The following is an 18,681-nucleotide window of genomic DNA, read 5'->3' as shown; positions in this document are numbered from 1 at the left end:
TGAAGCCGATTCAGCAAAATTGCTCTTTTTATAGCATATGTACTCCATATGTGAATGCTGGATCTACCCTTTCATTCCAGCATAGTAAGTAAGAACATGTTGTCAAGATGATGTAAATGCAAGGCTTACACTAATCAACCATGATGCACCATCTTAGAATTTGACTAGAACCTGAGAACTCTTTCTACGTTTATATGCCATATTTCTACATATGTTACAGCTCATGTTATAAAGCAACTTAGCACTCAAGATCAAACATGCTTCAAGGTGGATTGTATATGAAGGCTCTATGTGCTACCATCAAAGCAGAATCTGTATTGTGCTTCCAGTGCCTCAGCACATCTGAGCTCATGTATGGAGAAAGAATGAGGATCTAGGACAGATCATGGTGAGACAAGCATTTGTCACAACTAGCAGCTTGTATTCAATGAATTTTGGAATGACAGTTCACAAATATTACCCAGAGAATGAAAGGCAACTGAAATTGAAGTGATTCATGTTTTTTTTAACAAGTATATAGCTGCATATATCAAATGTACTGTTTAGTACTTAGCCAAACACTGAGCAAGCCATGGCGTCCAGAGTTGTAGGACTGCAATCTGGTCTTCAGACTTTCTTCTCACCTATGTGTAGATGTACAGATGAAGCTAGCCCTCTAGACTCACTTAACACCCAAGTGCAGAGACATATCCACAATGAGATGCATCTAGCTTATTTCATACTTCTATCTTACAATGGGATTAATTGCTCTCTAAAGTAAGCACTTTGTCTCCACTGACTGTACCAAAAGTTTAGAGTACATAAACTTCTGTGTGAATTAAACTAGTCGAGCATACCCACTGGGAGGAATCTCCTCAGAGGCCCTCTGGTTCCAGAGTGTCTTCATTAGTGCAAACTTCCTGTGATGGAGAACAAGGGGTAGATGGGGCTGTAGCACAAACAAAACTTCAGCAGCCTTTATTCAGTGCAAAGTGAGAATCAAATTCAGCCTGGTTAGCTGATGAATCTCATGAAACAGAATGTTTGATTTCATCAAAGATGTTACAAATCAATTATTTATGACTATATTCAAGACTCATGGAATACTTGGAAAAAGCCTCAATGTGTCATTTCCTAACTGCTTTTCACTGAAATTGGCATCTCCCATCTGATCCCAGAAGGGAAAAAAAAAAAAAAAAAGGTGAACTTGGTATAATCTTTTTTGTGCAAAATAGTTAATGTGGAAAACAGAACCTCCAGGGACAGCCTGTGTAGAAAGCTTACTACTATTGCTTTGCCCAGCAGGGATGATATCATAGTTCCTGTCAGTATTACTAAAATACTAACATGTATTTTCTGGAACAATATGCTTAGAAATATATGTTCTTTGTACTTATAGACTTGCTTTCCCACAGATCTTAAATGAACTGAACAGTGAACCTTCATAACACTGTAGCAGCCAACAGTTTTTCTTTCTTTTACTCAGTTCTTCAAGTTAATATCCATTACTGTACTTGCTGACATTGCATCTGAAATGCATTAAAGTATTGTTCAGAATTTGGACAGACAAATACAACAAAACAACTACATTTAAATATTTTCAATCTCAAATGTATAACAGACTACTCTAACTTTACATTTACATTTCCATACCAGACAATCCCACATGAGAGTTTTTCTCTTAGATCTGTTTAGGAACTTCATAATGAAAAATCTACTGTATCATTTAGATTCACACTTGACTTACTGCACCAAAATACATGTTTATAGACATTTTGTACATTTAACTGATTTGACATATAAGTGGGTGCGGGCATCTTAGATTTCTTGTGCACTGAATTAACGACCAAAATTCGAAATAACACAAGTAGGAAAACATTAAGATTGATCAAGTTCCATATTTATCCATTTCAAAAATGATCCATTGGCACTTAACTACAGAATTCACTTCCAAAAAATTCTATATATAGTACGCCTTAATAGATTTATTTTCCATCAGAGAAACAGTAATAGTCTAGTCAGATGTCAGCTGACAGATGTCAATCAGTCCTGGGACAGAATAGTTGCAGCAGTAAGTCTCTCTGGATATCCTCTTCTGTGTTCAAACTGGCTGGGAGGGAGAAAGAGCAAATTTCTACTAAAGTAAATGTGTCTAGATCACCTTATGGGTTAGAGCACAGCACTGATAAGAGTTGAGTTTTCTGGTGGCAGTTTCTACCATGTGATCTAGTAACCATACATAATTTAGCAGTTAATTGTACTGAGTCAGGCCAAATCTTTTCTTGCCATGATGTGACAAATTCATATACTACAGACATTGTATAGTCTATAATTTTAGATATCCCAGGCCATTTTCTGTATGATCGGTTGCTATGTAACACAGTTCTGTCAAAACACATGATGAAAAAATTATTATTTATTGCCAAGACAAATTGAAAAATGATAGAGAGGAAATTAGCAATACTAATTTCCACTGAGCTTATGCTTCTTGAAGGATATCTGAAATTCAAGTGCTCCATTGCCTTCTACATAGCAAGATGTTGGCTTCCTGAGAGAAGTGATAAAGCACTCCTTATTACTCCATTCCTCAGCTTTAGAGGCCATAACTATTTCCCCATTTCACCTAAACTGGAGAATCAAAATGAGATCGGACATTTAAATACCAGAAATTATTCAAAATCCAAAGTTGGCCTTCCAAAAAATGACTTATTTCTTGAGTAGGGAGATAACATACCAGTTCTATAGCAGTGGGCTCCAGTTCTCCAGTGGGCTCCACAGATTTAGACAAGAACTTGCTGACTGTATAAATTAGGTTATTCTAAATTCAGTAGCCACCCTATGACTTGCTACAATGTGTGCTTGTAGGAAATGAATCTATCGTTGTTATATGTCTGCTGACTTGCTTGACCATCTTCACATCTTTGCCCTTGCTTGCATTTCTGTTGACCCACCCACTGATCAGCACAAATAATGCTGTACAACGAAGTATATGCCTCTAAATACATTCCACACCATGGGGAAGGTACAGTGGTGTCACACAATTCAGGAATCAAGAAACCACTTTCACTTCATACACCAGACCAAATGTAAGTAACTTGTCTCATCTATGCTCCCTTGGAAATGTGAGTTCCCTGAATAACCCCTCCTTTTTTTTTTTTGCAGCACAGGTCCAGTGGTGAAGATTTCAATTCAAGAATACAGAATTTGACTGGCACTGTCAGGCTGCTGGAAAACATGAACAGAGGAAAGCTCTGAAGTCAACTCTTGGATAGTGATGAGAAGTTAAATACTTCAAAGCTGACACAGCTGCAGAAAGGATATTTACAAATTAAGGCTGATAAAGGTCAAGGACACCTGCTAGTCAAAAAATGTGTAGTTTTTGTTATAAGGCAAATATGAGAAATCTAGTGGGGTCTCCCTGCTGTGTTTAAAAAGTCACACAATGTTCTTCATTCTGTTAATTCGTGCAAAATTAACTTAGTCCTGTTCTGCTTCCTGCTGTCCGATGACAGACCATAAAAACTTTGCTAAGAGTTACTTAAATAATATCCATTTTCGTAAGAGTGATAAAAATGTTGTTTACCCTCTACAACTGCCAAGGTGTTTTAGTTGGATTTGGATAAATGCTTGTTTGCAACATTAGCAATTTCACTGGGGGAATCCAGGCTGGAAACAACTAACAGTGTTTTTTCCTCCAAGTCCCAAACCACTCCCGGTGCTTTTATGTGGCTTTTCCACTTGCTATTGCCACTTCAGCAACACAACACTCTTACCTATGTAAATAATAACCATATACCAAATGATAAAACAGAGTACTTTTCTTAGATTCACTCTGAAATAATTATAATTCAACAGTGTTTAATCTTCTCCTTTTATGTTTTGTCTTAAAAAGATAATAACAGATGAATCAGTTGCAATGGTGTACAAATTGTATGAATTTGTGAGGCACTCTCTGCTAATCACTTATATACAGTCTCAAACTTAGTGTTAACTTTCCCTATTTATTTCATTCAGGTCCCAGAAGTATGAATGTACTACACCGCATCCAATTGAAAAATTCCACATAGTTACTTTTCTAGGCATCTAGTAAGGGAGACCTCAGCTTAATACGATCTTCCAGTGTTTTTGCCTTGATTCCTAAGCATGGAGTGCTCCTGAACCTAATTTCTTTTCTCAGTGGCATTCTGTTCAATCACATCAACAGAAGTTCTTGAGCCTTGTTTGTAATACATTGCCTACTCCTTGAATAATTCTTGCAAATCTTCACATGAGCTTTCTATAGTTTTCCAGCATTAAACCTTAAATACTAACTTTGTAAGTGGAAACAGAAAGACACACACTGCTGCTTTCTGAAAGTCTGGAAAATTTTAGAAGTTATCAGTCGAGTATAAAAACTGATAGTGACTAAAACAACTAGGCATTTTTGGAAACATTGACCCTCATGACCGTGTATCTTCCAACATACATCAATAAGCGTTACTAATACTTCATGTAAAGCCACTAATTGCACCAGTTTCAATGGAAGAGGAATTATGTTCTCAAGACCTGGCCTTAAACCCTTCATTCCCAAAATTGTAATGAGTTAAAAGAGTTGGCACACACTGGAGTTTAAAATAATGAAAAAAAAGGAGGAACTCCCTGGCTTTTCCTGCTTCAGTTTACTTTAACTAGTGACCATAGTGCAAATAAACAAAATGAATGGCAAAAGCAAATATTCTTTCCCCAATAACCTTAACAACAGTTGTGTTCTCAGGGTTTGCAAGGAAAATGAATATCTGTTATTAGTCCAGCTAGCACAGCTGTAGAGACACGGACAGGCTTTTGGTCATGCAAGCGATTTGTTCAGTATGAAAGTTGGAAGGCTGAATAAATTCCCTCCTGCCCTCAGTATTTGTAAGGGGATATGAATTTTCTATGTTAATAACTTAAAAGTATTAGGAACTTTTCTAAATGCGGAGTGATTTTCCATCTGACAAACGTGGCATCTAAAGTGGAAATTTTGTGGGGATTCTGCAGTACAGTCAGTACCTGCAGCAGGCGAAGGAGGTGTAGAGTCTGCACTCTGGGTCAAGACATTGGGGTTTATTATCATAATAAAAGGGAGCAAACTGATCTGCGCCAGATGAGGAATGCATTGACCAGACTGAGAGGGAACTTGTACTATAACAGCTAGCCTAGTCTTTAATATATCCATAATGTCTTGAAATTTATGTTGCGAAGTGCTCATTGAAAGAGGTGAGACATGAGTCATCATGAGCCTTGTGTTGTCTTCTCTGTGCCTCACCTTGTCTCCTGGGAGAACCTCTCAGCTCCCAGGGCTCCAGCAGCACCCTAAATTCTCTGGGAAATGAAGGCAGTGGCAGACACCATTCCCTCCCCAGCATACATCAACTCACAGTCAGGACATCAGCATTCTGAAACAACTCAGAGCAGGCATGCAGAATAGCTCATGTGTAACCACTGTTGATAACTGACACATTTACAATTAAATATTGTACTGACCAAGCACAAAACAAAAGTAATTTCTTTCAAGGGAGAGTGAGATTTGAACTTCAGAGTTCAGTTTGGGGATGCTGTGACTGCTTCTAGCTTTCTAAATCATAAAAGAAGATGTCCTTTTAAATAGTGAGTGGACCAGTTGATTAGCAGGTAGCTAAAGGGTTGTCATTTGTCACCAGTTAACAATTCTGCCTAGGAGTGAGATTTCTAACATCAGGTCTGTGCTCACTACATAGCTGCATGCTAGAAGATGAAGATACGTGGCATTTTTTTCCACATTATACATCTGGAAATTCAAAGTAAACCTGCATTTGGATAGTCTGAACTGAAAAATAAACAAAATTTAATCATCTGTGGCTTCATGTAGCCTTGGAAACAGCTACAGCTTGCGTGCAGCTGTGTTTGTTATTTTGGTGCCTTCTGATGTACTACAGTAAGTTACATTTCAGTTCAAGGAAGTTACTCCTCTGTTATATCAGGGTAATCTTCTGTACTATGCATTTGTTGAACATACTGGTGGTGCTGCCAACACAAGAAATCCCATGCCCTGAGTATTAAACTTAACTAACAGCAGGTGCTCACAGAGCAGGCAGTGGGTCAACATACATCTCACCATCTCGGCGCATTTACAGGTTTCAGAAGGCTTCACAGGGTGCTCTCCGCAAACCAGGATTGCAGCCCCTCTCCAGAACATACATGTTTTGGCATATCTTACCACCCTTCTCTTGTGACAGTGCTGCACTAACACAGTTTTCATCTCACTGGAAAACTTGATTTGGCCATGAACTAGTAATAAAACTGTCTTTCATGCCTCTTCTAATCAATTTAAAGCTGATAACTCAATGAAAATAAGTAAAGAAAAAGGAAAAAAGACTAGTTTTTAAAGCTTTTTAAAAATAAAAACAGAATTTTTATACTATAAAAGCTTATAAGAACCTAATTTGTGTTTTCTAATATGCTGAAGCCTAAAAGAAAAGTCTCTTCAGGAACATTGCTGAGATATGAAAAGTGAAGAGGGATTTGCTCAGGGAAACAAAAAGTACTGCCTTTAGCAATGGCTCTCAATTTTCTTTCCTTCTCTCGCCTTGGGATTAAACTTTTTATGGAGCCCATGCTGCATTGCATGGCGTGCAGACCTCACAGAAAGAGACACCCATGCATTAACACTTCAGCATTTATCACTTACTGAGTGGACTATATAGGCTGCCCCAGCTTACCGAGGCCTTGTGAAGGGGTCTCCAGCACACTTGGTCTCTGCAAAAGGACTGTGTTTATGTAGTAATTATAGCCATGACAGCTAATTGAGTTTTTCCAATCAATCACACTGGAAGTTCTGTTTGTTTTCCTGTGCTAGGGAGCAGGAAGGTTTTAGCCTTTTCTAAACACTGAGGAAGAAATGAAGGCTATTTTTCAGGCACAGGCTGAAAATAATCATTTAAGAACAGTTATATTAGTGAAATTCTACTTACCTTAAGAGGAAGTCTGTATCTAACAATACTAGATTTTATCCACACTTCATAGTGGCTTATCAAAAGAATTTCATAACAGAAGTAAATTCCCCTTCAGCATTTGTATGGAGAGGGAGAATAGATGTTCTAAAGTCTGTCAACAGGCTGGAAAAAGCTGTCAGGCCTCTGAAGCACTGCTCTCCCATGATTACCAGACTGTGCAAGCTCCAGTGTCAGACAAGAACCACACAGCTGATCTCTCATCCAGGTCTAGTTGCCACACCAGGGAGAAGAAGGAGTCTGGTAGCTCCAAAAAATCCATCCTGCAAGAACAGGAGCCCCTGAGACAAGCGGCTGTGTTTTACCCTTCCTCTGCATCTTTGCCAGGCTTGCTAATGACTGCAATGTCCATAAGACTGGGGCATACTCCAAGTCTATGTGTACACAACTCGGTGGGTTGGTCACTGTTCTGGGTAACTGCTCTATGGGGGAAAGGCAAATGCTTTTGCTCATTGCTTCACACAGTGGAATGACAATTCTTTTTTCATGAAAGTACTAGCATATATCATGTCAAGATTTCTGTCATGACATTTTACACTCCTTTTCCATTTATTTGTCACTTCAGTGCCAGATTTTCTTCCTATCTTTTTTGACTCACTAAGGAAATAAAAAAGACACAGCACATCCTCTTCATACTACATGCCACTTTTCAGTGGACAATACTCTGAACTTGGTAAACATTCATTTGTATCTGTTGATACCATTCCTCTTAACCTCAGGGCAGGGGAAGGGACCAATCACCTGGTTTCCGCCTTTCTCTGTTTGCAGATCCCTGAACAAATATCCATAGGAGTGTGTACCTTCTTTAGAGCAAGCATCCCCAGTGACAGCATGGTTGTCCGACCTTTCACAGGCACAGAAAAAATCATTTTAAAAAGTCATTTTCCAAGAAATTGTGAACGCCAGCTTGAAGCCATCTGTACACAGTGATCTACTGGAGCTTGTTCAGACCTTATTTTAGGCATTTTAAATAAAACTCTATAGATCCTCCAGAGTTTTATCATAAGGAAATCTACAATCCACAGTAATTCCATTACAGGCAAAGAACTCTTGTACCCCACCACTACTTCTGTGTTCACCTTCTGTAACAGAAGGGAAAAAGTTCTTGCCTCGTGGGAAGGCTCCTTGTTGCAGCACATGGTGCATAAAGAGCAGCCTGTAATGGTCAGAGGATTTACAAACAGGCAGAACTCTGATGAGCACACAGCCAAACATTGTCAGCTCATGCTCCCAACCTCACATTTCTTTTCATGTTGGGGATTTCATTTAACAGCTCCACTTATCCACCTTCTGTCCTAAAGGACAAAGAAGCTGGAAGGTCACAACAACAGTTCTGTTTTCTTCTAGACACAGAAAGCAACTTTTTCTTTTCCAGGTGTATAAACACAAATCAGTGTCCTACTGGTAAACCTAACAACTGACCTGTAATTGTGTTGCAAAATGTCACTGTGGGAAAGAAGAGAAACCTGAGATAACAAATAAGATTGACAGACTGTATGGAATGGGATTCTGTTTCCTGAATGGTCCAACAGCAAGTTGCTCCTGGTACTGGCTCCATGAAGCTCTGATTCCAGCTTCACCTTTTATTAGCATCACTGAGCACAGTTGCTGAATGCTTCCCATGGAAAATCAGAGGTGAAAAATGTGATTTGATGCCCCACAAAAAAAGAAATGCTACATGTTTATTTTGCTCCTGGAAGGAGGTAATGCTTATCAATGGCAAATGGACAGCAAACTGCCAGTGACCTCTTTAATCCCTCTTAAACTATTAAATTGGGGTAAACTGAGACTTAAATGATAACAAAAGCTTATGCTTCTTTTCTTCCTTGAAGACATTTTTACCTACTTCATTTAGGAAAAGCTGTGTACTATCCCTTCTGCTCTGAAAACTGATTAAATTTTCCTCATTGAATTTCTTCTGAAAAAAATGGAATTTAAAAATACATATCATTATAAAAATTACTGCTTTCTGATGTGTTAAATTCCTTTCTTGCCTAACAGTGCTGCAAATGTTGGCTTCCCAGGATACTGAATGTTAAAAAATTAAACTAAACCTTTCATAAGAACAAGACATTGCTAAAAGGTTACAATTGCTTATGGATTGGTAATTAAAAATATTAATTCAGTTTTGTACTGATCATGATTCTTTTACTCTTTTTGCCTCTGTTTAATCTCTGTTTTATAATCTCTTTTTACTGTTTATAATCTCTGTTTACTGCAAGCTTTTCACTGCTTCTGCTGTACATCTACCAGCAAGAAGTGAACAGAAAAACTGGAGACACAAAAGGGGCCAAAACAAAATCCAGTATCTCAGCTATACTTGGATCCAATTTCTTGCTTCAACCTAAACCTAATACAAATTAACTGAAATCTGTGCAGAATTCTTTTTATTTTTCTTAATCCTCACTGAGCACAATTATTGGGGTGATCCCTCACAGTCATGCAGCCGCAGTGTTTGATGGCAAAGGAGTTATAAATCAAAAGTAATCAGAGATTTTAGGCTTGTATCTTCCTTAGGTGAAAGGATGTATTTTTAACTTGAATTAGCTACCACAGTGCTTAGCAATAATGAAGACAAAGTAGTTGACAGCTTTCAGAGAGGTTAGTGGGTCAAAGCAAACCCGGGGGCTGCCCAAGGCTTTAATCAGCTCTGCTGACATCTACCTGAATCACGCTCTTTTCCAAAGGATTTTACCTCGTCTTTGTGTGCTGAGTCCTCTGTCTTGATTTAAAAATGCCCTGTTTCTCCCTAGTGAAAATGTAATCTTGGAGGTAAAAATAATAGCAGGTGTGCTGATATTTCAAGTGGAGGATAAGGAAAGCCAGCTTTTGTTTGTTCTACTGGAGCAGCTGCTTCAGCTGTAGCTGTAGTTGAAGTTCCTCCTACCGCTTTTTTACTTATAGTCGTTTCTATGCTCTAGCTGTAGCTTCACCTTGCATATCAACCTATATGGAATCCATGGGGTTATACTAGCAATGCTTATTAGATGATTTGTATTACTTGCTAATATGCTGAGCTTCTGAGCCCACAGAAAATACAAAAGGTCATGAAGTGAAACAAAGAGTTATTCCTCTGAATAAGATGTAGCTCACTGAGAACTTCACAGTTCTCCTTCTTACCTAGGGTAAGAGGACTTCTCTTTTTCTTCAATCTTAATTGCAAGCTTACTGTGATTGCAGTGTGCTGTTCATTATCCTTAGGTTCCAATGACAGTACTACAGTTCAAGAAGTAGTTATTCAGAGTGAGATTTCTGGAGCCTCCTGTGCTCTGATTCCACTTTAGTAGTGAACAGTGTATGCTAGCACGTAAATGTGGCACCACTTAGGGTAGAAAGTATAATACACTGAGATTGCTCCAAAAGTAATGCTTTCCATTTTTATTCCATGGAAACCTCAATTGATGAAAACAAAAACAAAATAGCACTATTTGATAGAGCCCATTCTCAACCATGAAACACTGATTTTCAACACAGACACCACCATTCGCTTTGCAATGAAACAAGAGTGCTTAGAAAAATCTGCATGGCCATCCAGAACATGGCTTGTCTTTCACTTTGCTGTCACCACCACTGCAAGGCACAATCCACCACCTCACTGTGCTCACATCCATTCTTTGGTCCCCATAAATGTTCAGCAAGGATCAGTCAATGTCAGCGGGTGCCATTTTCGACATGGAGGAATTCAGTTCCACACCTTTGCTTCACATGCATTTCCACATCAAACACCATTTTGCCCTTCTGCTACCATCTGTCACAAGGCAATAAAACAACAGAGTATTGGTGGGAAGGTTCAGCCACTACTGCCATACCATCAACATCTGCCTATGATATAATGGCCAGCACAATAAAACAGTAGGCATTACTTTCAGTAAAGCCCTCATACATAGCATACATAGTAAGTAAGAAAGTCTCACATAGGAATTATGACAGCACAACTGGCTGGATCATAAAGCAGCCAGTAAGTATAAGTTGTCATTAATATTTAAAATTTCATAAGTTTCATTGGTCATTCAGCTTATTCTTCGGATCCTTCAAGACCTGGTTAATAAGCAGCTCAAAATCACTTCCTATAATGTCACTGTTGACACTCAAGCCTTATATTAGCTGAGACAACATGGAAAAAAAGGTAACTGTTCATAACTGGATGACTAAATCTACCCCATAAACACTAATGTTCAGGACTGCTTGTCTGCCATCTTCTTGTTTAAGGTTAGATGGCTAAACCCATAGTTTTTTCCCCATTTACAAAAACAAAAAGCATTCTTCATTTCCTGGAATAACAGAAAAATTTCAGTTCCATCTCACACCATCTGAATATTTTAGTTTCCCCAGCTGCAAGCTCTGCTTCTTGAAAAGATATGGTGTTCATTTGGCACTGCTTCATAAAGAGGAAATAATTTCCTTCTTCACTGCCTGTTTTGAATCTCTGAAATTTCATAAACCATCTAAATACTTTACATTCTTTGACAAAATTGTACAACACAATAACTCCTACTAAACACTCTGATATTCTTTAAAATTCTTGTGGTTGGTTTATCTAACCACTCTGATATTCTTTAAAATTCTTGTGGTTGGTTTATCATGGGTTGTGTACATTATGATGCAGAATAAACCTATTTTCTATGTACTTGAACAGAAAGAATGAGACCTTAATGAATTATTGATAAATATAAAGTGGTCCAAAGAAAATAGCAATATTTAAGACCAATATTCCAGATATTTCAGCCAAAAATGTTATACAGATAGGAAAATCTATAACAAAATGTAAAGGTACTATTATAGATGGATAAGAAAATAAACTAAGATAATCATATATACCTAAGAGCAGTGGACTCTATCTTAAGTGAGATCCTTCTGAACCCTATTTGAGTGAATCATTAAGACACCATTTCAGAGAAAGTACAAATGCAACTAGTCACGTCTCCTACATCTAGGGAGTTTTATCCCCTCCTGGCTTCTCACATTTCCCTTATGCCAGTATCCAAAAACAGACTCTGTATGAGTAAAGGAGTCCACCATATGTAATCTCTTATGGCTACAAACACAATATTGTCTCCTACTTGCAGTGTAGCAATTCCTGCAAAGGCAATTAGGACCTACGTGCAGAGCTTGGCCATATCAGAACTAAGGAATATTAACATGCATGAAACAGTTTGTGAGCACCAGCATTGTGCAGCACTCATTCAAAGCACATACACACTCTTTCCTTTATTTCAAGCATAAACTACACTGATCTTCGTCATTATGAAAATTAGATATTTCCTTACAGGTTGAATTAGACTGGGAGGAAATATTTTTTACTGCAATATGTATTTCACATTGCAATACCTTTGTGGTGAAGACTTTCTCTACTTGATTGGTAACGTAAACTCTTTTGAAAAAAAGAAGAGAATAATAATAAAATTAATTCATGGATAGAAAACTCTCTATTTGAAGTTGTTTAGCTGCCAGGCATGAGAAAAGTGTTATAATTAAGCAAAGCCATTAAGAGTGGTTAATTGTCTTTTTGAGCACTCCAAGGACTGGAATTAAGTAAAGCATTTTCTCTTCCTCTGCTTTGCTGTGCTAAATGTTTGTAGCGTGTCTGCCACATGTAGGTGCTATTCTAATGAACCTCTACTAAGCTGTGAATTTATGTCACTTCTTCATGTCTCAGGCGGTGTTATATTCAAAAACGTCTGGAAAGTCTCAGTGCTGTCCACCTCTGACTCCTAACTGTCTCATGCCTCCTGCATTCAGACAGCATGCCAGAGAACTAAATTTCTGTACACTGAATCCTTGCCATACGGGGTTAATTTGAAAAGTGCCTCATAAGTTGATCAAAAGCTGAAAACCATTAAGAGCAATTTGTTCTTTTCAACAGAAATAAGCTTATGAGCATTTTCACTTTGATGGTTTCCATTAACCAAAATACATGGTCCTGAAGAAAGCCCCCCTCCTAACACAGCCCTTTTATATAGGGGCCTCAGACAATACAGAAGAATCTGGTTGATTTCCAAGCTCTGTAACATGAACTGATAGAAAAGAGAGATTGGACCTGATGTATTACATTATTTATAAAAGTGAATGCCCCACTGGCAGCACAGCGGAAAGGGAAGCTGTATCTGCATTATCAACGTGTATGTGGGAATGGGTGAAGACAGACATGAGCTACTCTGCCCATGCTTCAGGTTGGCCAGATGTAAGCCAATTCCAGTCTGGAAGCTTTATAGTTAACTTCATGCAGAGTCAGTGCCCTGGCTAATATAACCTGCCTCTCAACAAGGCTTGTTACCTCACACGCATTTCTCACTACAGTACTTCCACATCAGATCCTTTAGTAGCTGTAGATCCAGCAGAGTAGTTAGATCTGATTTTAGAAGTAGCTACAATTTACAATCAAGAGAATACAAACTTGGAGATGAGATTTTATCAGATCTTTAAAACACGCAAAATCCAACGAGTAGGAACATATATCTGGTAGAAACTGCTAAGAAACTCTTTTACTGGAAACATCAAAAACATCATTTTAAAAAATATACAGCTTCTTTTTTTTCCATGTTACTTGGGCTGGAAGCTGTTCCAGAATCTCTCTGCTCAGATTATAAGCCTATTCTTTCCCAGACTAAATGAACTCATAGGCTATTTATACATAGATAGATAGATAGATAGATAGATAGATAGATAGATAGATAGATAGATAGATAGATACATGGTATTGCTCTCATAGGCCATTTCAATTCTTGCATTTCTAGATTCAGTTGATTCATCTTTTGTGAATTCTTGCCAATACCTCAGCCACAGACGGATTCTTTCTGCCTACTGCCAATAAAAATAAAGAACTAAAGGATAGATCCTACGCTAAAGTGCTAACAGATTTAGACTAAAGGAAGCCAATAGATACAGACAGTTGAAAGGGTATAAAGAAACTATATGCAGCATCAGGTAGAATGACAGTCACTCCATCTACTCATCAGCACCTCAGTCTACCTGTGACTGCATTTTTGTAATCTCAAGATCTAAGCAAGAATTTGAAACAGCAAAAAGAGACTATCTGAAAACAGGCAAGGGCAATAAATAAATAAATAAATAAACAAACACATGAAACAGGTAAACATATCAGTATTTGTAAATAAAATTATCTGGGCTCCCTGGTTGAGTGTATGCCCAGAGCCTACTGGACACAGTCTGACTTTCTGGATATCATAGAATGGATTAGATTGGAAGGAATCTTTAAGATCATCTAGTTCAAACCCCTCTGCAATAGGTAGGGACACCTTCCTCTAGACCAGGTTGCTCAAAGCCCCATCCAGCCTGGACTTAAATGCTTTCAGGGAAGGGGAATTCGTAACTTTGTTGGACAACTTGATCCAGAGTCTCACCATCCTCACAGCAGGAATTTCTTCTTGATAGCTAGTCTAGATTTACCCTTTTCCAGTTTAAAACCATTTCCTCTCATCTTGGCATTGCATGCCCTTACAAAAAGTCCCCGCCTAGCTTTCCTGTAGACTCTCTTCAGGTAGTGGAAGGACCTTATAATGTCCCCCAGAGCCTGACCTTCCCTTTCCTTAGCTGAAGAAATCCATCTCTCACAGCCTGTCCCATAGGGGAGGTACTCCAGCCCTCTGATCAGCTTTGCGACCCTCCTCTGGATCCACTCCAACAACTCCATGTCCTTGTGTTGCAGGCCACAGATCCGGACACATTACTACAGATGGGTTCTCAAGAGAGCAAAGTAGAGGGGCAGAGTCACCTTCCTGCCCTGTTGGTCACACTTGATGCAGCTTACAATATGATTGGTCTTCTGGGCTGCAAGCACACATTGCTGGCTCATGTTGAATCTTTCATCAACTGACACTCCCAAATCCTTCTCGCAGCAGCTTTCAAGCCATTAAAAATATAAAAGAGATGTAGCACAAAACAAAACTTTCAAATCAGAAGTCTGAAGGAGAGAATAGGTGCTCAGTGTCAGAAAACAGCACGTCCTGGTTTCAGCTGAGGCAGTGCTAATAGCACACTAATGCTTCAGTTGTTGCTGGGTGATGGTGGAGCACACCTGGAGCCCACAAGGGCTACTCACTGGGGAAGAACTTCTGCCTATACGGTTCAGCAGCAGGGGATAGGGCAGAACTGGGATGGCTGGCTTGAATTAGGCCAGGGGTTATCACATACCACCTGACATCACAAGGAAGGCCATACTACTGCGGGGAGTTGTCTGTAGGCAGCCACTGCTTGGGAGTTGTCTGGGCATCAGTTGGTAGGTGGACATTGTGTTGTTAGCAGGATGTTGGTCTGTTAGCTGGGTGTCAGTTGGTGAGTAGCTGCATTGTTGATATAAATGTAGTTACAATCACATTTTTGTTTTCATTTTCCTCCTCTGCCTTCGTGAATAGCTTTTATCTCAACCCATGAGCTCTATTTTGTTCTCAGTTCTCCTCCTCATCCCTTTTGCAGGGAGTGAAGTGAGCAATTGGCTGTATGGTGCCGAGCTGTTGCTGGGTTAAACCACAACACTGCAATTGCTTAGGATAATATGAAGCCAAATCAGAATGGGAATGTGAGAAAAGGGCAGTAGAGTTTTCTAGCAGCCAAAATACTCAGTAACTTCATCATGCAGCAGATGCCCCCTCACAGCTGCCCAGGCCTGCTCTGGGGATCCATTAGGATTCAGTGAGAAAAGTATAATTTATTAATTCAGTAGCAACGCATTTGATTGTGTATGTTTCTTGGGAGGTCAAACTCCAGACAAAGGCCAGGCTCCACTCTGTTTAGCTCATGAAGTTTGACATGAGCCAATCCTGACATGAAATGTCTATGAAATGTATTATTTCCTTTATCTGACTCTGAGTTATTTTGTTTCTCATTTACTGGATTTTGTTTTAAAACAAAAGCAATTTATCTAAATGAATGTTGTGACTGTGCTCTGATCTTCTCCATTATTTCCACACCCTTTGGAGCAGCTAGTAGTGAAATTTCCTTCTACTTTATTGATCATAAATAATTTCTACAAGACAGCACTTTGAGCCACCACTATTTATTAGGCTATCAGAAACATAGTTGACAGCTGGTGGAACACTCATTTACCTGTATGTCGTTCTAGTAGCCAAGAGTAAAAGCACACTACTTCCATCAAGCGTATTAGTCTAAATAAGAATCTTTTCTTTAGCCAGCATGAAAGATAATGTGTGCATAGCTATCTTCTTTACTTCTGAGAACTGGCAGGCAAAATTGCTCTTTCTATCAACAACTCTTGGGCTTTGGACAGAGTACCGTGAAGATGACTGAGAAGGATGCAAAATCTTTCAGTGGTGTCCCACAAAGCATATAAAGTACCCTCTCTTGTATCCATTATGGCAATTCATGCCAATAAGTATAAACTAATTGTTAACATCTGTGATGAGAACCATAAACTTGCATTTGTTCTACTAGGTTTCAGAGGATAAAGACATGCTTTAGCTTCAAACAACCTGTCAGGATGAAGCAGAATACTGAGATTGAGAAACAAAACAAGATTTTTCACTAGTGCTTTTTATTCTGATTCCACCTTAACGGACGTTTTGCAAATATAAAAATGGGCTTCAAATTCCCATTTCAGTTACACATCTCTCCCTCAGTGAAATGATGCGTCAGGGTAAAATAATAGAAAAAATAAGTCATCATTAGTTAACAAGAGATTAGTGGTTTCAGATCACTGACTTGCAGACCATGTATTTACCAAGATGCACCAAATTGGTCTGCTGTGATCCATTGCTCATTTTTTCTAATGACAAATTTCATAAACATGATGCTCATTCATGAAACCACCTAGGCAATATCTCTAAGTTATGCTTTGCTATAGGGATAGCGTATGGAGTCTTCAAATAGTGCAGCAGCTGACAGATAGCATCTGCCATGTCTATCCTCTGTTTAGGAGAACAGCAAACTGTTTCAAGCAGCAAGGCTCTGGTTTGGAGGAGGACCAGGAGTTTTCCTTAAATCTATGTTTGCTGAGAAAAGTGCACTCCGAGCAGTCTTCTTGAACTTAAGAGGATGTGGTTATGAGGTCTGTGACTGTCATTTTTTTTTTCATTAAAATATTGCACTATAAATGAACATAGATAATTATGTATAGAAGCAACAGTTAGTTGTTAACTGCATACACTATACAGGTTTTTTCAACTTGTGTTTTCTTCAAAAGTTTATGTGATGGAATTGAATGAATTGTGAACAGCTTGGTTATTTTAGGGCACAATAGGGGCAAGCAATATTAAGACTCTGAATTTGCTGTGTATCAGAATTTACTTGGCTTAAACATCACAGGATTTATAATCCCTAAAATAGGAAAATGTTTCTCTTTTCATCATTCTCCAATTTCTTCATCATTCTCCAGGATGATGCTGTAATACAAGCTCAAAGATACCTACAGTGTGATGGTGAAAATTTGTGAGAGCTGATTCCCAGTAGCAACCATGTCTTCACAATCAGCTGTGAGCTTCTGTTCTGCATTTCCTGCATCTAAGCACCAGGAGCTGAATGTTATGATTCAATTGCTTGACTATTTCCACTATTAAAGCAGCTGCCAAGGCTATAATAAAAGGCATTAAAGCTATAATGCTTTGGTATGAAATTAGCAGGTCATATCTACCCTTACTGTATCCCAAGAATGCTAAGTACTAGTTAAAAAGTTGTTTTTTCTTCCCATCATGATCTCATTCTCTTGTTTTTATTCATTAAGTATTGTTTTCAAGTCCTCTCAAAAACACTGTACTAAAACAAAAATAAAACAATAATCTAAATAGATAGATAGATAGATAATGAACAATTAAACATGTGTCATAGCAAACACTAACTTTGTACAGGGCTCCACAGCCTAAGACTCTTCATATTCACTGTAGCACTAATTAAACCCTTAACTTAGTGAAAGATTACGATCAAGGTTTCTTTTTTGTTTTATAACAGGCTGAGCCCAAATGTCACAAATACCTTGGTAAAATATAAAATAACCATAGCATATGCTGATTGAAGTTGTAAATCTACTAAATCAGGTTCATTCATTCAATAAAAAGGGGGGGGGAGGGGGAAATACCCAGGTGTGTTGCATTCCTGGTCTGGATGCAAAAGTAATTAGGGTCAGGCATTGGTGAACTAATGAAATGCAAACTTTCAAACTTTCTATATTCAGCTTGCACCTGAAGTTTCATGGGATATTTCTTTACGTTTTCTCTATAGCTTTCGCATCCACAAAACTGATTGTCCAAAGAATCTAACAGACCCTCTAGAAACTTTGAGAATGCACAGAAGACCAATAGGAGATAAACTAACAAAAGAATCTGGACAGAACTTGTAATTGAAATCAGGCATTGGCCAGACCAGACCATGGGTTGGCAGATTAAGTTTCTAAGCCACCATCTCTCGTACTTGAGAAGTCATGGCTCTCTGGTGAAGTTCCCAGTGACTAGAACAGGGGAAACATAACCCTCATTTTTAAAAAGGGGAAAAGGAAGACTTGGGACACGGCAGGCCAGTCAGTCTCAACTCTTGACTATGAAGATCACAGAGAAAATCTTCCTGGAGCCTATGTTAAGGCATAGAGATTGCTCAAAGGAGCAATCCTCACTGGGACTCATGTCAGCTCTGTAGAAGCTGATGAAAATCTTCCTCTTGGCTTGAGGGTACATTGGATAGAGCCCCAATTTTACACACTTTATGTTCCATTGAACCCAGCAGAATGTCTGGA

Source organism: Cyrtonyx montezumae, unplaced genomic scaffold (assembly GCF_038088225.1).
Source record: "Cyrtonyx montezumae isolate F1298 unplaced genomic scaffold, pur_monq_1.0 scaffold_8, whole genome shotgun sequence".
Lineage (NCBI taxonomy): Eukaryota > Metazoa > Chordata > Aves > Galliformes > Odontophoridae > Cyrtonyx > Cyrtonyx montezumae.
Note: the sequence above shows the minus strand (reverse complement) of the source record.